The sequence below is a fragment of the Pongo pygmaeus genome, chromosome 2 (genome assembly GCF_028885625.2).
Source record: "Pongo pygmaeus isolate AG05252 chromosome 2, NHGRI_mPonPyg2-v2.0_pri, whole genome shotgun sequence".
NCBI classification, from domain to species: domain Eukaryota; kingdom Metazoa; phylum Chordata; class Mammalia; order Primates; family Hominidae; genus Pongo; species Pongo pygmaeus.
Window position 1 is genome coordinate 151654937 of NC_085930.1, and position 17314 is coordinate 151672250.

The window sequence follows — 17314 nt, forward strand, 5'->3', positions numbered from 1 at the left end:
TCATCTAGTCCAACTCTCTTCCCATTCGTGATAATTGTTTTGGTTTATTGATAATGTACCGTATTCAGGTATTGTGATAGGCGTTTTATATATACTTAAGTCTTAGAACATTCTTTGAAAGGTGAATGCACTAATCCCACTTTCAGGCAAAAAACACAGAGGCTTCAAGAAATTAAGCAGCTTGGGTGGCAGAACTGTAGTCAAACTTTATTCATTCCAAACCCCTTACTCTTTTCTTCATAGGATGCTGCCTCCTGAGAAGCTGTTGTGTGTAGCCAGCCTTGACCATCTCAAGTAAAGAGACTTACTGTCTTACACAGCCTTTCCTTCTATCTTAAGATGTTTTCATTGTTGTTAGAAAACTTTGTAAATAATTAAATGAACATAACTGATAAGAAAAACACCCTATTGCATCTTGGCCCAAAGCTCAGCCATAAGTGTTATTGAGTTGAACCAATAATATCTGGTTAGAAAGTCCCCAGAAATAATGATGCCAAATTAGGCATGTGTACCGTATATGTGGAATGTGACGGCTGGACATTGATTAGGCACATTTATTAAAAGAACATCTTCCTCCAAACAAATAACAGCTGTGAATCCCCAGGGGGTTGCCATACCCTAGATCACTGCAAAGAGGCAAATAGAAGATTCTGTGATTTCCTAGATGATCTTTGCACTTAGCACAATGATATTGATTATAGTAATTGATTAATACACAAAGGAAAACATTCTGCTATGATATCATTGCCTACTTAACATCAAGGAGAAGGCATCTCAGTCACTGTGCTCTGTTTGGCTCTTAGTTAAACTCACTTGCTGCTCGTTCCCTTTAGTTTTTTAATATAATGATTTTCCTTTTCATTGAGATTCAATATCTGTTGAAAATATTTATGAACTTGATTATCTAGGTGCCAATCACTAAACCAATTGAAGGGTATCATATCCTATATATATAGATTTTTAAAGAGTATGTTTCAGTAACCTTACATCATATGCCCCTTTCATGTGAAAACCACTAGACTTTGGGTTGCTGATGAGTCTCCTCAGTGCACTTGTCATTTCTACCCAGTTAACAAGGAACATTTTTTTCTAGGAACATATTTACTCTCATGGGCACCCACTGGCGTGGCATGAGTCCTTTGTACCTTGTGTTCTGAGAATTCCATGGTCTAAATGCATTAATGTTGTTTCATTCTTGGTCCCTGCCTTGCTCCTCCAACCTCCTTCCCTCTCCGCACCAATCTCAACTCTAGACGCCCCATTCTCATACACGCTTAACTTCCTGTCTGGAGGTAGTACTGGGTAGGAATTAGTGAGTAAATCTGTAGTGAGCATTCAGGAGACAGTCTCCAGGTTTTGTTTTGTTTTGTTTTGTTTTGTTTTAGATGGAATCTCACTTTGTCACTCAGGCTGGAATGCAGTGGCTCACTGCAACCTCCGCCTCCCATGCCGAAGCAATTCTCCTGCCTCAGCCTTCCCAGTAGCTGGGGATCACAGGCACCCACCATAAGCAACCCAGCTTTTTATTTAACAAGCAGTAGTAAACACCAATTGTGTCCAAAGCTGATACTAGAAGCTCAGGGCGTGGAAGAGCAGAGAAGTGAATTGGAGCGTAACAAAGTTAAGTCAGACTCGCACCTGTTCTCAGCTGCAGGGAAATGGATCCACAATGTTTAAATGCAACCATTTTGTGATTTTTTTTATTTGGTGCAGGCAGCCATTTTGAAACTAGGAACATTTTAATGCTGCACTAAACACCATTAAGCTTATGATGTTTTTATTTTTAGGTAATGTGCTAGACAGACACTTGCACCCCATCCCTGACCTTAGCCCCACCAGGGGTCAGGGCTGGGGTGAGGGTAAAGCACCCTCTGGCAAGCAAACCATGTAGAACTAAGAGTCACAAGTCAACCACACTTGTTCATCTCTTGGAGAACCATCAGTCCTGGATAATTCGTTTGTCTGTCCCTTGGCTTGCCTCTCACATTCTCTGATTTCTCCTTTACGGCAACAACGCCTACGCTCACTTACTTGTAATTAACACATAGGTTTGGCTGCTGGAGAATGGAATGGCCACTCTTGCATTTTGGAGGCTTCCTGATTATACCAACCTTGTTTAATGGGGTGTATGTGGGGAGGGAAGGAGAATGGGAATGGAACAACTCTGTGGGCTACAATTCCATTCCATATTCCCAGCTCCAGAGTGCAATGGAAATCTTCACTTAACATTTCTAACAGGCGCCTCAGCAGTGTACATACCTTATATCTATTGTCTTCAAACTCTTTTATAATAACCACTTAGAGGGACACAAGCTGACCCAGGTCTGATAGATGTAAACACAACACCACACAATACTTTGTTTCCTCAAATTATCAAAACAATTTTCGGGCTGGGTGTGGTGACCCACGCCTGTAATCCCAACACTTTGGGAGGCTGAAGTGGGAACACAGCAAGCCTGGGCAACATAGTTGTAGATGACCCCATCTCCAGAAAAAAATGTAAAAGCCAGGTGTGGTGGCACACATCTGTAGTCCCAGCTGTACAGGAGGCTGAGGTGGGAGAATCACTGGAGCCTGGAGGTCAAGGCTGCAGCAAGTCATGATTGCTCCAGAGGCTGCAGTGAGCCACGACTGCGTCACTACACTCCAGCCTGAGCGATGGAGTGAGACCCTGTCTCACAAAAAGAAAAAAAATTCAAATATCAAGCAATTGAACAATTACTTTCAGAGTAATTGTCAGCAATAGATTTATAAAGCATTTTAAACAATTCATAAAGTAGAAAATGAAAGTCTCTTATAAAGAAAGGGATTAGGAATGGAGAAGGGGCGAGGAAAATCTGTTTTACTTGCAATTTTTTGGTCATTTAAAAAATGTCTGTGTTTTTACACACATGCTGGGCTCTTTTGACTTGGCTGCACAGAATGCCTGCCTCAGGAGAGACTAGCATGGGTACAAATACTGTAAAGGAAGGGATACAAAAGGAAGGAGGAGAAAATTTATGTATGAGACAGGCATGGAAATAGCCAGTCGTAAGTTTCCAAATTGGAATGTTGTCGTCATTAGGGCTGATGTGGTTTTGAAATTCTACTTCAGCCTCATAGTTGATGGCAGAGAACTGTCCTAATGGGGGATGGAGGGAGAGCCCAGCGAAGGAGCTGCCTTTGAATTCTGTCCTGTATGACTGAAAGTGGTTAGTTCAGATAAGAAAAGGCTTTTTAAAGACTGAGATTGCTAATTACCACTCTCCCTTATTCTATCCTCTCTCCTCTCCACCAGCCTTCCTGCTGCTCCTCTTACTCCCAAGCATGTGCCACTAGGAGAGGCTTCCTGTGGCCGTGCACAGGCTGTCCCCTGTACAGCGGCCCAGCTGAGGGGGCAGAGTGAGGCTGATAGGCAAACCACGCTCTGCTGGCCATGCTTTAAGCCCAGGCCTGGGCTGTCTGCTCAGAAGAAGGGGCGCCTTTTCTTGATTCAGTGGTGGGCTGACAGCTGCCCCAGGGCCCTTGCACTTGCTGTTTCTCTCTGCCTGCTTCTGCCTCGGAGGCTTTCCTTCCTCCCAGATCTTCCCCTTCATTCAGTTCTCTGCTCAGTCTCTACACCTCTCAGAAAGCTTTGCTGCTCACTATGTCCTAAACTGACAGCCCCCTCACCTTGCCTCACTCTCTGCCTCCACACCCTGCTCAGTTTTCTTCTTATTTTCATGATCTGAGTTTGTGTAATATGTGCTGTAATATACAGCTACTCATTTCTTTCTTTCCTTTGGAAATATATGTTCTATGAGGGCAAGGCCTTTGCTTGCTGCTCCATCTTCAGCATCTAGCAGAGTGCCTGGCACATAGTAGGCACTTAGTAAACATCTGTGGAATTATTAAAAGATCCCCCTTACTGCAAGCTTTCTAAGCCCAGAGTTAGGCTCAGCTCACACTATGTGTATTGACCCTGCTGGCAGAATCTTCTCTAATTAACTGACCTCCACAACCCAGAAATGCTAAACCAAAAATAGAAAACACAAAAGCTGTTGGCTGTGAACCTCGGTGACTAGGGCAGTGGTTTCTGCACTTCAGAATCAATCACTTAGGTGGGGACCTTACAAACAAAACAAAAATGATGTGTGCTGCATCCCCCATCCCCACTCCTCTGAGTCTCTGGAATGAGGCATGTTGATTTGCTGGACTAGTAATTTATCCAGAAAGAAACAACATATAACATGGGCTATTATGATAGAAAAGAGTTTCAGTGCTTTGATTTGAATTTTAAAGGTCAATTCTAACAAAGTAGTTTGTATCAAAAAGAATTCCTCAAATCTCTTCTATTAATAGCATCAGTTAGCACCCCTGCAGCTCAGCAGAGTCTGTTTAGGATTCTGTCTCACCATGTTTTCACCTTAACTGAAATAGAAGCAAATGTCAGTGCAGATATAGGGCCATACAGGTATCAAACATTTACACTCTTTGCCTGTGGCCTGAACTTTTGGAACTTAACAGATCCTTCTCCTGAAAGCCTTCTTTTAAAATGCTTAGAGTTTTGGGGAAAAAAAAGCCATAACAGCTTTTAAGACCACTGCACACTAATTTTCGACCCACTGGTGAGAGTGCAGTTGCAGAGAGAAACTCTAGTTTACACAGGCCCATGCCTACTCCTGGCACTAACGCTTGGGATGGCCCGTCTCACTGGCACACACATAGTCCCATGGCTGGCCCTGTTTGGGAAGAAGAACAGAGAGAACAGCCAAGCCTCGGGGCTGCGCCAGGTTTGTTGCAGGCCTTCTCCACATGCCCTCCCTTGAACCTGGCAGCTCCTGTAGGTGCCAAGTGACCTGACAGTCTCCCAGGGAGTGTGGAGTCTAGCCCAGTGCTGGCTGCAGACACTTAGGAAGGAAAAGAGCTCTGGGAAATGTGGGTACATGAGAGGTGGAGGAAGACTGGAGTTCAGCATCAATAACCAATGGGTGGAAGTTGAACTTCAAATGGCATCCCGCTTGATTGAGGATGGATTTCATTTTACCTAATGTGCTCAATAAGACCCTTAGGAAAGGATAGTCTTGTATTTTTAAGAGAGGTGGTTAGATATCTGTGTATGATGACACAGGAAGGTTGACCTAGTGGTAGTTCCTGCGGAAAGAACAATTTATGCCTTATTGCCTCACCTTTTCAGGGGGCTCTTATTGCAAATGTAATGCTTCCTCTCATTTGCATTCAGTGTATTTTCTTTTGGTGCAAAAACTATGTCTGGATGTATTTCATCCTTTCATCCCTTTCCACAAATTCAGAGCTCCCCTAACCCTGTCCCAGGAGGACCTCCTTACTGCTAATCCTGTGCCCGTGGTGACAGCCAGTAACATTCCCACGCTTTCTGCACATCATGTGGAAAAGTACGTTACAGAGCTTGAAATTGCTACCTGAGAGCTGTATACATCAGAAAGGATTTTCTTTCCATGTGTGTAAGGAGTCCTGTGCTTGTTTCTTCATGTGACAGCTGGGGAAGAATTGACTATGGTGGCCACCCTTGATACTTTCTCCTCTTCACCCCTTGAATGGATAATTGCCCAGAATTGTGCCATACGGGGATCTGTGACAGCCTAGCAGTGGTCCCTGGGGTGAAATGGGAAAGGAGGGCCTTTGGGGGCCCTTTTGCCCATTTCCTCAGCCCAGAGAATTGAAGAGTCTTGCTCAAGGTCAGACAGCTAGGCTTCTGACTCCCAGCCCAGTGATTTCGCTGAGGCTTCACAGGGTGCACAGTGAGAGGTGGTTGAAAGAGCCCCAGCTTTGAGTCAGATGGGCCTGGGCTTGAAGTCTAACTTTGTCATACACCAGCTGTGTGACCTTGGGCAAGTTGTTTAACCTCGCTGATCTGTAAAGAGAAACCGTACTGCTTTCCTGCAAGGTTGTTGTGAAGATTGATGTATAGAAAGTGCCGGACAGGCTGGGCGTGGTGGCTCATGCCCGTAATCCCAGCACTTTGGGAGGCCAAGGTGGGCGGATGACTTGACACCAGGAGTTTGGGACCAGCTTGTCCAACATGGTGAAACCCAGTCTCTGCTAAAAATACAAAAATTAACCAGGTGGTGGCACTTGCCTGTAGTCCCAGCTATTTGGGAGTCTGAGGCACGAGAACCGCTTGAACCCGGGAGGTGGAAGTTGCAGTGAGCCGAGATGACGCCACTGCACTGCAGCCTGGGCAACAGGGTGACATTGTCTCAAAAGGTCTCAAAAAGAAAGAAAAAAGTGCCAAAGAATAGGTGTCAATAAAAGCCATTTCTATGCTGCCTTTACTCAATGATATCCAGCCAGGATATAATAAAACACTGGCTTTAACAGGGTACAACTTTCAATGGTGTTTATTTTTTAATAGGGATCCTTGAAAACGAAAAGCCATTGAGATTTAAAAGGATGAATTTTAGTAATGGGGTGGATACCTGGGTATAATCCAGTTACAGCTCCACCTGAAGGTGTGTGGCAGAACACAAAAGAGACACCTTGGTAGTGTTGCAGGCAAGGAGTCAGCCTCAGGTGTGGAGGGTGGCCATATCTAATGGGAAACACGGAGTGCATAGCAACCAGAAACCCAAAGTTGAGATGCATGCTTGGTCGCAATAAATGACATCAGGGTGGTCTATGAGGAGGTGATGGGGCCTCAGAACCTGATCTCATATTCAGGACTTGGAGTAGCTGTAGCAGAGGACAGACGGACAAATTCCAACATGAAGTCCACTGCTTCCGCGCTGCCCTTTTAAGTCTAGCAATAATACCTTTTATATATTGAAATGTCAGTTGCCGTTTCTTATTTTCATAAGAGGGTGTTTTTTTTTTTTTTAATTATTTTTTACCAGGCACAGTGACTCATGCCTGTAATCCCAGTACTTTGGGAGGCCGAGGCAGGCGGATCACTTGAGGTGAGGAGTTCCAGACCAACCTGGCCAACTTGGTGAAATCTCATCTCTGTTAAAAATAGAAAAATTAGCCAGGTGTGGTGGCGTGCACCTGTAATCCTAGCTACTTAGGAGGCTGAGGCACGAGAGTCGCTTGATAGCAGGAGGTGGAGCTTGCAGTGAGCTGAGATCGTGCCACTGCACTCCAGACTGGGTGACAGAGGGAGACTCTGTCTCAAAAAAAAAAAAAAAAGAATTTTTAGGGGAAAAAAGCTAATAAACTCTAAGCCCATTGACAATATTCTAAATTCTGTTCCAATTATTCTTAACATACCTACAGATGTTTCATGTAATTGTAATCCATGTGTGAATTCCATCTTATGTTCTGTTTTAAATATAGATATTTCCATGAAATACCATTGTATACATCCTTTACATTTTTAATACCTTTAGGATGTTTACTACAGATCACATTATAGTTCTCCATTGGAAGTATTTGGGATGCTAAGAATTTATCATGATGACAAGTTACATTATTATGAAAATATCTTTGGATTTTTTTTTCTTTCAGGTTGTTTCCTTGACATAAATTCTCCCAAATAGAATTATGAGATCAAATATATGGACAGTTTGGTGGCTCCTGTTATAATTAACAAATTTCTTTTTGGAAAAAAAAAAGACTGAGATGTTTTTCCTTACTGCACTGTCAACTCAAAGCCAGAGTAGGTCTCGTACTCCCTATTCCAGAGAGATTCATCAGATATGCATGGGCCTCTGCCCTGGACCCTGAATACACTATCTGTGTGCATCAAGGTTATAGCAAGGCCTGCCTTGAGGCAGAGGCAAGCATCCGTGCTAGGCAAGCTGACTCATGCTGGCCTCAGCCCAAGGCTGACCTCAGCCCCAGAGAGAAGGCAGAGAGGAAATGCTCCTTCTCTTTCTGCTTGGAAAACGTGTGCCCTGTATAGTAGTAGAGGGGAGCGGATGTAGAATTGGACTGGAAAAGGAATTTTCTTTGTGTAGCGTTAGCAATTACTGAATATACTGTTAGTTTTTTTATGAGAAAAGACTATTTGTTCAGACGTACACATAATCAGATTTAGAGATAACCAATTGTGCTCTATTTTGTCATTCCAAAGGAAATCAAATGAGTCAGTCACAATTTTTGTGCAGCACTAACCTCATCCCACTAGTTTATAAGTTCCATGAGGGCAGGGACCTGTCCTGGTTGCACTACCATTCTATCCCCAGCACCTGGTACAGTGCCTGGTGTGTGTGCAATACATATTTGTTAAATTAATAAATGAATGAATGCATTCCTAGAAACAGGAAACTTCAATAAATGAAACAACCTAGTTCTTTCTCTCCAGGGGACTTTCAATCCAAGCTATACATACAGCTGTTTAAAACATAGTTAACAGTGACAACCCAACTTTTGACAATAAAGTGAACATCAGCCACCTGAGTAAAACTAAGCCCATGAATTCTCTTTTGAAATTAAACTTAATCAATATTTTCTGGGAAATTACAGGATTGTTTCTTGAATTCACCTGGTGCACTTGTCCCAGCTGAAGGAATGGAGACCTGATGAGTCAGTGATGAATCCAGGGCTCTATCTCCAAATGGTCATCCATGAATTAATCATTAGACAGCAGGCAGTGCTCCACCCATGTTAACTTTCCATTTTCAAGATTATGTTTCACATAACAATGAAAATAATTTTTCTTCTAAAAATTCTCTTAAAATATGAAACTGTCGTATGAATAGGATATATTTCTATTTCTAACTGGTTGTTGTTAGTGGGTAGAAAAGCTGTTTTTTGATATGTATCATATATCTAGCCATTTTTTCAAATTTTTTCATTTTTTTTGGTTGACTCTCTTGGGTTTTCTAATTAGACTCTCATTTTTTTTTTAACACACTGCTGGATTTAATTTGCTAATATTTTATTTAAAATTGTTTACTTCTATCTTTTTAAAATTTAATTTATTTGAATTATAGAAAGTAGAGATGGAGTTTTGCTATGTTGCCCAGGCTGGTCTTGAACTCCTGGGCTCAAGCATTCCTCCCACTTCAGCCTCCCAAAGTGCTGGGATTAAAGGCATGAGCCACGGCACCCGGCCTACTTTGATCTTTATAAGTAAGATAGTTTTATAATTTTTGTATTGTATATTTTGTGGTAGGTTTTGGTATTAAGGACATGGCAAAATCATACAGTGAACTAAAGAGCTTTCTTTTTCCGTGGTCTGGAATGGTTTGAGAAGCATAGGAATGATCATATAGTGCTTATCAAGAATTGTAGTGTTCTATAACATTAGGAAATACATCAACACAATCTAGAATATTACCAAGTGATAATGTGATTATGGCAATAGATGAAAAATAAAACAAAATAAGTAGATTTTCAAATAAAAATTCCAAGTATAAAAACAGAAGAAAACTACTGAAACCTATTAAAGACTATGAATTACAATCAGCAACATCATATGATGGAATGAAAAATTAAAATCAAGGATTAAAATCCCCCATTAAAATCAAGGACAAAGCTGGAATATCCACAGTCACCACTATTACTCAATATTTTCTGAAGGCTTTAATGTAATAAGACTTCCTTTCCATAAATTTAACAACTGGTGTAATTATTGGAAAAAAGGATAAACTTTTTGCATTATACCTGGAAAATGTAAAAGACTTCACTAAAAGCATGAGAACAATTAGAGATTTTAACTCAATTGCTGAATACAAGATAAATATGCCCAAATTTTTAGTTTTCTTTTATATTAGCAATTGTCTAAATAGATATGGTGGGAAATAACCCATTCACAATAGTGACAAAATTATGAAATAACTTAGAACAAATTCAATGATAAAGGTACAAGAATTGTATTAAAAGAAATGTTAATATTTTATTAAAGAACCTAAATAAATAGAACATTACACCATACTCACGGAAAGAGAGATTTAATACATACATAATAATTCTTAACAAATTAACAAACACATTTAACAAAATCCAAGTCAAGACATGCAGATATATTTTCTTTGGACCTGGACAAATGATTTAAGTGTTTGTATGGAATAAAAATATGCAAAGGTTTATTGGATAAATTTAGAAGAGTAGTGAGGGAGCTCCTGCCTTACTGGAGAGAGAATAACACTTACTATAAAGCTACTAAAATCAAAACAATATAATTGCAACTCAACTGCAATAGAATCCAGAGACAGACTGATTATATTTGAGAACTTGTATCATTGATGTAGTTTGGATATTCATTCCCATATTTGATCCCAATATTGGAGATGAGGCCTACTGGGAGATGTTTTGGGTCACAGGGGCAGATCCCTCATGAATGGTTTGGTGTTGTCTTCACAGTAATGAGTGAGTTCTTGCTCTGTTCGTTCCTGTAAGAAATGATTGTTAGAAAGAAGCTGGCACCTACCCCCTTCTCTCTTGCTTTCTGTCTCACCATGTGATATCTGCACATATTGGTTCCCCTTCCCTTGCCACCATGAGCAAAAGCTTCCTGAAGCCCTTGCCAGAAGTAGATGCTGGTGCCATGCTTCTTGTATAGCCTGCAGAACTGTGAGCCAAATAAATCTCTTTTCTTTATGGATTACCAAGCCTCAGGTATTCCTTTATAGCAACACACATGGACTAAGACAGTCATGAAGTTTGTGTTTCAATCAAGTGGAAAAGGATGTTTATTAAATGCTGTTGACATAATTAGCTGTTTGTATGAATAGTTAGAAGAGTAAGGTCCAGAGTGAGATTGCTTGGGCTCCCATCTGAGTTTTGTATCTTAGTAGCTTGAGAGTAGATGTATAATCTCAGTTTGGTGGAGACTTAGTCCACAGCAAGTGGACTAACAAACAGGCTTTCCTCAGCATTGCTGGTGAGAGTGTGACCTGCCACAATCCTTGGGAAAGCTAAATCAGTGGGTAAATCAATAAAATTAAACTTGCACCTTCCTTTTGACCCAGCAGTTCCACTTTTGAAAATCCAGAAATAAAAAATACCAACAATTAAAGGGTGGATGCATAAAGAAATTTGTTGCAATGTTTTTTGTTGTTGTTGCACCTTTTTTTTTTTTGTAGACCACATGCTCAGGAAAAAAAACCCACAAAATAATCTGAAGGGTTATTTATTTATTTATTTTTTGAGACATAATTTCATTCTTGTTGCCCAGGCTGGAGTGCAATGGCACGATCTCAGCTCACTGGAACCTCTGCCTCCCGGGTTCAAGTGATTCTCCTGCCTCAGCCTCCCGAGTAGCTGGGATTACAGGCACCCGCCACCATGCCTGGCTAATTTTTGTATTGAAAGATTCTTAAATAAGGAAATGGATGAACAAGTTATGGAATATTATACAACTCTACTAAAGAATAAATTACGCATATATGTGTTGACCTCGAGTGACAAAAACCAGTTCCAGAATAATGACATAACCGTTAACATTTATTGAGCAATTACACCATGCTAAGCCATTTAGATGTGATGTCCTTGTAAAACACTGTTGCAAGGGTTCTCTCTCAGCCTTCTCTGCATCCTCCTCCTGGGTATATCCTGGGCTTTGGCTTTTTCTGCTTTGTTTTATCTGTCTTCCAGAAATGTACTGTCCATTGGTTGCCTTCTCTTCTGTTCTCTTTGATGTTTTAAATTTATCCACCCCTACCACTTTTAAAAATATCAGAAATATCTACACAGTGATGGTGTCTGGAACAGCAGGGGGCAAATGTGTATGTTTGGTTCACTCTCTTGAGCCAGAAGGCTTTAATTTCATGTTGTTAAATAAGAAACAGGGAAAAAAAAAACAGCCCTACATATGCATGCATTGATTTATATAGATTTGTATGAGGAAAGAGGAAGATACCAGAGGTAAACATGAGAGTTAACATTTGATTTGACACATAGGAAACCATTGTCCTAGAGTGGAAAGCCCTGATGATTTTGTAAATGACATTGTTTCACTTACAATTGTGGATAAAACCTGAATCAACAGGCACTCTGTCTTTTGTCATCATACTACTTTGTCAGTTTTGAATTATATACTCACAAAGAAGGCAGGGTCCCATAACTGCTAAAAACAAGTTATCTTAATTAAGGCATTCAAGCCAGATGAAGTCTTTTAACATCCCAATAGCTCAGACTAAATCATATTGTTTTAGGACTTGTCAGCTAGGGCTGCCATAACAAAGTACCATATGACTGGGTGGCTTAAACAACTGGCATTTATTTTCTCACAGTTCTAGGGCAGAGAAGTCCCAGGTCAAGGTCTGGTAGGGTTGGTTTCCAAGGAGGGTTCTCTCCCTGGCTTGCAGACAGCTACCTTTTCACATGGCAGAGAGAAGGAGCTCTGGGGTCTCTTCCTCATCTTATAAGGGCACCAGCTCTACTGCATCAGAGCCCTACTCATATGACCTCATTTAACCTTTATCACTTCCTCTCAAGCTCTGTTTTCAAATACAGCCACATGGGGATTAGAGCTTCATCACAGGAATTTTGTGGGGGACATCATTCAGTCCATAACAACTATTCCTCAGATTTTTATTTTAAATTTAAAAAAGATCTATCGAAAAAAGCCTGTAAGAAAAGGAAAAAGAAGTTACATTTATGTACACCTTGGTGAAATATACTGAGAGCATAAGGAGATTTTAAAACTCCCTTAGTCCTCTAAACATGTATATGTTTGTAAAGTTATTTTTGTTGCTTTTCTGCTAGCCAGTGGAATAAGCTCATTAAAAGTCAGTGGAGCAGCATGTCCCGTTATCAGCACACTAAACCACAGGATTAACGAATATTCTAGCAAAAGCAATCACATTTATTAATGTCCCCATGGAGCTGTGGTCTGAAACAAAAAACTTAACCATAATAATTTGGTATCCATTAATCAAATAAATTAATTCTTCCATCTACTGTTCCTAGTCTACTTCAAATTTCCCGATAATAAAAGGGGGGAAAAGGGAAAAGAAATAATTTTATTTTTAAAAAGAATAATATTGGGAAAAGAATAAACCCAAAGGAGTGTAAACAATTAATTTGCATTAGTTGGCAACTCATGATTCTGGCAAAACCACATGCAAAGAGCTAATGAGCCCGTTGACTCCATTGATAACCACATTCTGTAGTTGGAGGAGGTAGTAGGAATTTAGAATCAAAATGATTGCCTGGAATGGCCGACAGGGGTACATGAAGACAGATGGTAAATAAAGGGGAAGGTTTTTTCCATTCATTCACCCAATATAATTATCTCCTTTTTACCAGTGCTAGGTGCTTTTCAAAAATGATCTCATTTAATCCTCTCACTAACCCTTACAGATGAAGAAATCGGATGAGAGGGAGAGGAGAGGAGGGAGGGCTGGGTTGGGGGGAAGGGAGAAAAAGAGAGAGGGACACACACACACACACACACACACACACACACACACACACACACGGAAAAAGAGAGGGAGACACACACACACACACACACACACACACACACACACACACACACACACACACACACACACACACACACACACACACACACACACACACACACGGAGAGAGAGAGAGACTGACCTGACCAAAGGAACACAGCTTGCAAGTCGGGGAACAAAGTTAGAAATGCAGAACAATCTGACTTTGAAGCCTCTATTCTCTATTCCCTGTCACACTGTAGGTGGACTGTTGTTTATACCTGCAATTACTTGCTTAATCTCTGTATCCCTTCTTAGAGAGTAAGAGGGCAGAGGCTGTGTCTGTCTTGTTGATTCTTGTGTCCATCACTGCACTCTGCAGACTCCTCTCAGTGGTCTCTGTTGGGAGCAGGACACTTCCTGTTACATTTACTTCCCATTTGGTGCAATCTGCTAAGGATTTATTCGTTTCACCTCAGCCAGGCCGCTGATGCCTGTTCTCAGATTGCCTGGTCTCCTGCCTTCACCCCTTCACCTTAAACCATCTTCCGTGCAGCAGCCAGTGGTCTTCTAAAATGTAAATCAGATAATTCTGACCTTAGAATAAACTGCAAAACCTTACCATGGCCTCCATGCCCTATTCCAACCCCTGCCCCCACATCTGCCCGGAAGACTCTGACCTCCCCATCACTACTCCCTGGCTCCAGCCACAAAGGCTCCCTCACACGTCTCTCTCTGAGCTCTGTTCCACCTGAGGGCCTTTCCACCAGCTGCTTCCTTTGCTCTCTTCATTTTCTTTAATTATTCAAGAGAAATACATGCACAAGGAAGCACATATAAGCATATGTAGCATTGCTTGTAATAAAACAGTTGAAAACAACCTTATGTCTTGCATCAGCAGGAGGGGCCTATACACTATGGGGTGTATTCTCTGTACTTAAGAATATTATGCAGCAGTTAAAAAGACCAAGATAGGCCAGGCACTGTGGCTCACGTCTGTAATCCCAGCACCTTGAGAAGCCGAGGCAGGAGGATCACTTGAGGCCAGAAGTGTGAGACCAGCCTGGGCAACATAGTAAGACACATCCCTATGAAAAAACTTAAAAATTAGCTGAGTGTGGTGGCATGCGCCTGTAGTCCAGCTACTGGAGATGCTGAGATGAGGATTGCTTGAGCTCAGGACTTTGAGTCTGCAGTGAGCTGTGATTACACTACTGCACTCCAGCCTGGGTGACAGAGCGAGACTCCATCTCTAAAACAAACAAAAAAGACCAAGATATGCACTGATGGAGTATAAATCGGCACAGCTCCTGTGGAAGGCAGTTTGGCAAAATCTATCAAAATTAGCTATTCAAATACCCTTTGACTGTGCAGTTTCCCTTTGGGGACTTTATGCTGCAGACATATTTACACACATGGAAAGTAACGTAGGTACCAGGGTCTTTATTATAGCACTGATTGTAATAGTAAACATTGAAAACAAACCAATACTCCATTGACAGGGCTCTGGTTAAATTATAGTATAGCCATCCAGGGGAATACCATGCCTCTGTAAAAAGGACAAAGATGCTCTAATAGATGTTCTGAAAGATGTGGAAAGGCACTTCAAGCTTCAGAACAGTGCCATAAAATATGCATAAACTGTGTGCCGAATGGGGAAAAATAACCTATATTCATATTTGATGGAAATGCATGAAGAATAATTATTTGTCATAAGAAACAAACAACGGTGGTTACCTAGGAAACTAGTATGAGAACTGTGTAGACAAGGGACAGGAATAGGGAGGGAAACTTTTCATTGCACATCTTTTTATTCTTTTTTGGGTTTTAACCATATAAATGTATTACCCGTTCCCCCCATATGCATATAACGAGGAAGAGGTGGGTCTGCATATACTGACATGAAAAGGTCTGCAAGAGATATTGCTCAGAAAAACAAGCAAGTAGCAGAACAGTGTGCACATGCTCATCCATGTCTAGAAAAACAAGGCGGGTGGCCTCAGGAGAAGGGCTTGAGAGGGGGGCCTGAAATGGTGGGGGGGTGGGATGGCCAAGAGGGACTTTCCCTTTAGCTGCATGGTTCATTTTTTTTTCCCAAGAAGAATGTAGTGTGCGCTACTCGTTAATTACTTATAAATAAAGGAATAAAAAAGCTTTCTGGGATTGGTATTGTCTGGCGATGACCAGATCAAGGGTCAGGTTCTGGGAGTTGGTGACCGAAATGGAATGAAAGTGAGGTTGGAGTTCAGGAGGTACAAGAAATGTTCAGACAGGCTGTTAACTAGATGTACACAGATGTTCAAAAGCTGGGATGTGGGGTGCTGGGAGCTGGGGTAAGACACTGAGGGGTAGCTCTGAAGGCTACAAGGAATGAGGGGGAGCCTCTAGAATTCTTTATCAACGGAGGCAGCTCCATGACTTCTAGAAGGGATGGCTGGAGGTTCTAGAGCTGATCTGCATGGCAGGAGAGAGGACTTTTAACTGATAGTGCAAGAGAAATAGTTCAGACCTGGACTGTCCAATGTAGTGGCCACTGGCCACGTGTGGCTATTGAGTATTTGAAATGTGGCTAGTGCAACTGAGGAACTTAATTTTTAATTAAATTTAATTTAAATAGCTACATGTTTAGTTATGTTTCTCATAGTCTCAGATCTAGACTGAAGTGCCTGAGGAACTTGGGACTGGTAATACGGGGTGTGGAAGAATAAGTGGTCTCCACTAGAAATGCCAAAAGATTGTAGAGTGACTTAGGAGAGTGCCAGGATCCTATTCACGAGGAAAAGTGCTCCTGGGACAGACTGAATGTATGAGGGCAGAAGATATTTATGTGGAGACAAGGATCTGACATTTCCATCCTTGCAGAAAGTTCAGTTAGACAGTGCAGGTCTAGCCACATGCTGCTGCTGAGCCCTTGAAATGTGGCCAGTCTGAACTGAGATGTGCTGTGAGTGTAAATAAATACACACTGGATTACAAAGACTTGATATAAAAAGAGTGTAAAGTATCTCAATAATTTTTAATACTGATTACAAGTTGAAATGTTTTAGATATAGTGTATCTATATATTTTATTTATATTACAACTGTTTCTACTTTTTAAAATATAGCTACTAGAAACTTAAAATTACGTGTGGCTCATGTCATATTCCTTTTGGACAGAGCTGATCTAAAAAAGTTCAGGGAAAAGGTCGAGAGGGGCACCAGGTCAAAGAAGGGCTGAGGATTATGAGGATAAAAGGCATTTTGGAAATAATGGCCTCACATTGGTACATTTTGGTCCCAGGTGGTATTTGGCCTTATCTCAGCTTGATGGGGAGAACTGTCATGGGCTCTGCCAAGGGACTGGGGTTCCAGCCCAGAAAGTGGTAGTACGGGCCTGGTCAGGTAGAGGGGTGGAGGAGTGATGCAGAGGGCCTTGTTAGGAGGATAGTTCAGGACTTTCCCAGGTTCTCTTTTCTCTCATTAAAATGTACTTCTCCCTCTGGTCTTAACTTGGCTAATAATACCTTAACATTTTACCCCTTTTTATAGTAAAGTTTGGCCTGATTAAGACAAGCCCTTCTCTTAAACACATGAAAAGGTGCTCTACTCACTTATAATAAGAGAAACACAAAGCAAAATATAAGGACATACCATTCTTCACCTAGCAGATTGGCCAAGATAAAAAAAAAAAAAAAAATCAGGTTCAAACGATGTGGGGCAAGGTATGGAAAGACAAGGGGTTGGGAATTTGATTGGCACAACCTTTATGGAAGACAAATTGGCAGTGTCTGTGACAACTTTGTGCATATCCTCTGACTAAATTCCAGTATTTATCCTACAGAAATACACATCGCAAAATGATATATGTAAAAGGACGTCCACTGCAGTAGTGTTTACAAAAGTAAGAGACTGGAGTCAACTTAAATGTCAATTTATAGAGATTGATTAAATAAATTATGGGTATCATTTCAATCAAATTATAAAATAATGTAACTTTGATAGCAGACAACTGGTAACAATAATAAGACAGGTCTCTATGTCAGATGTAGAAGGATCTCTAAATTA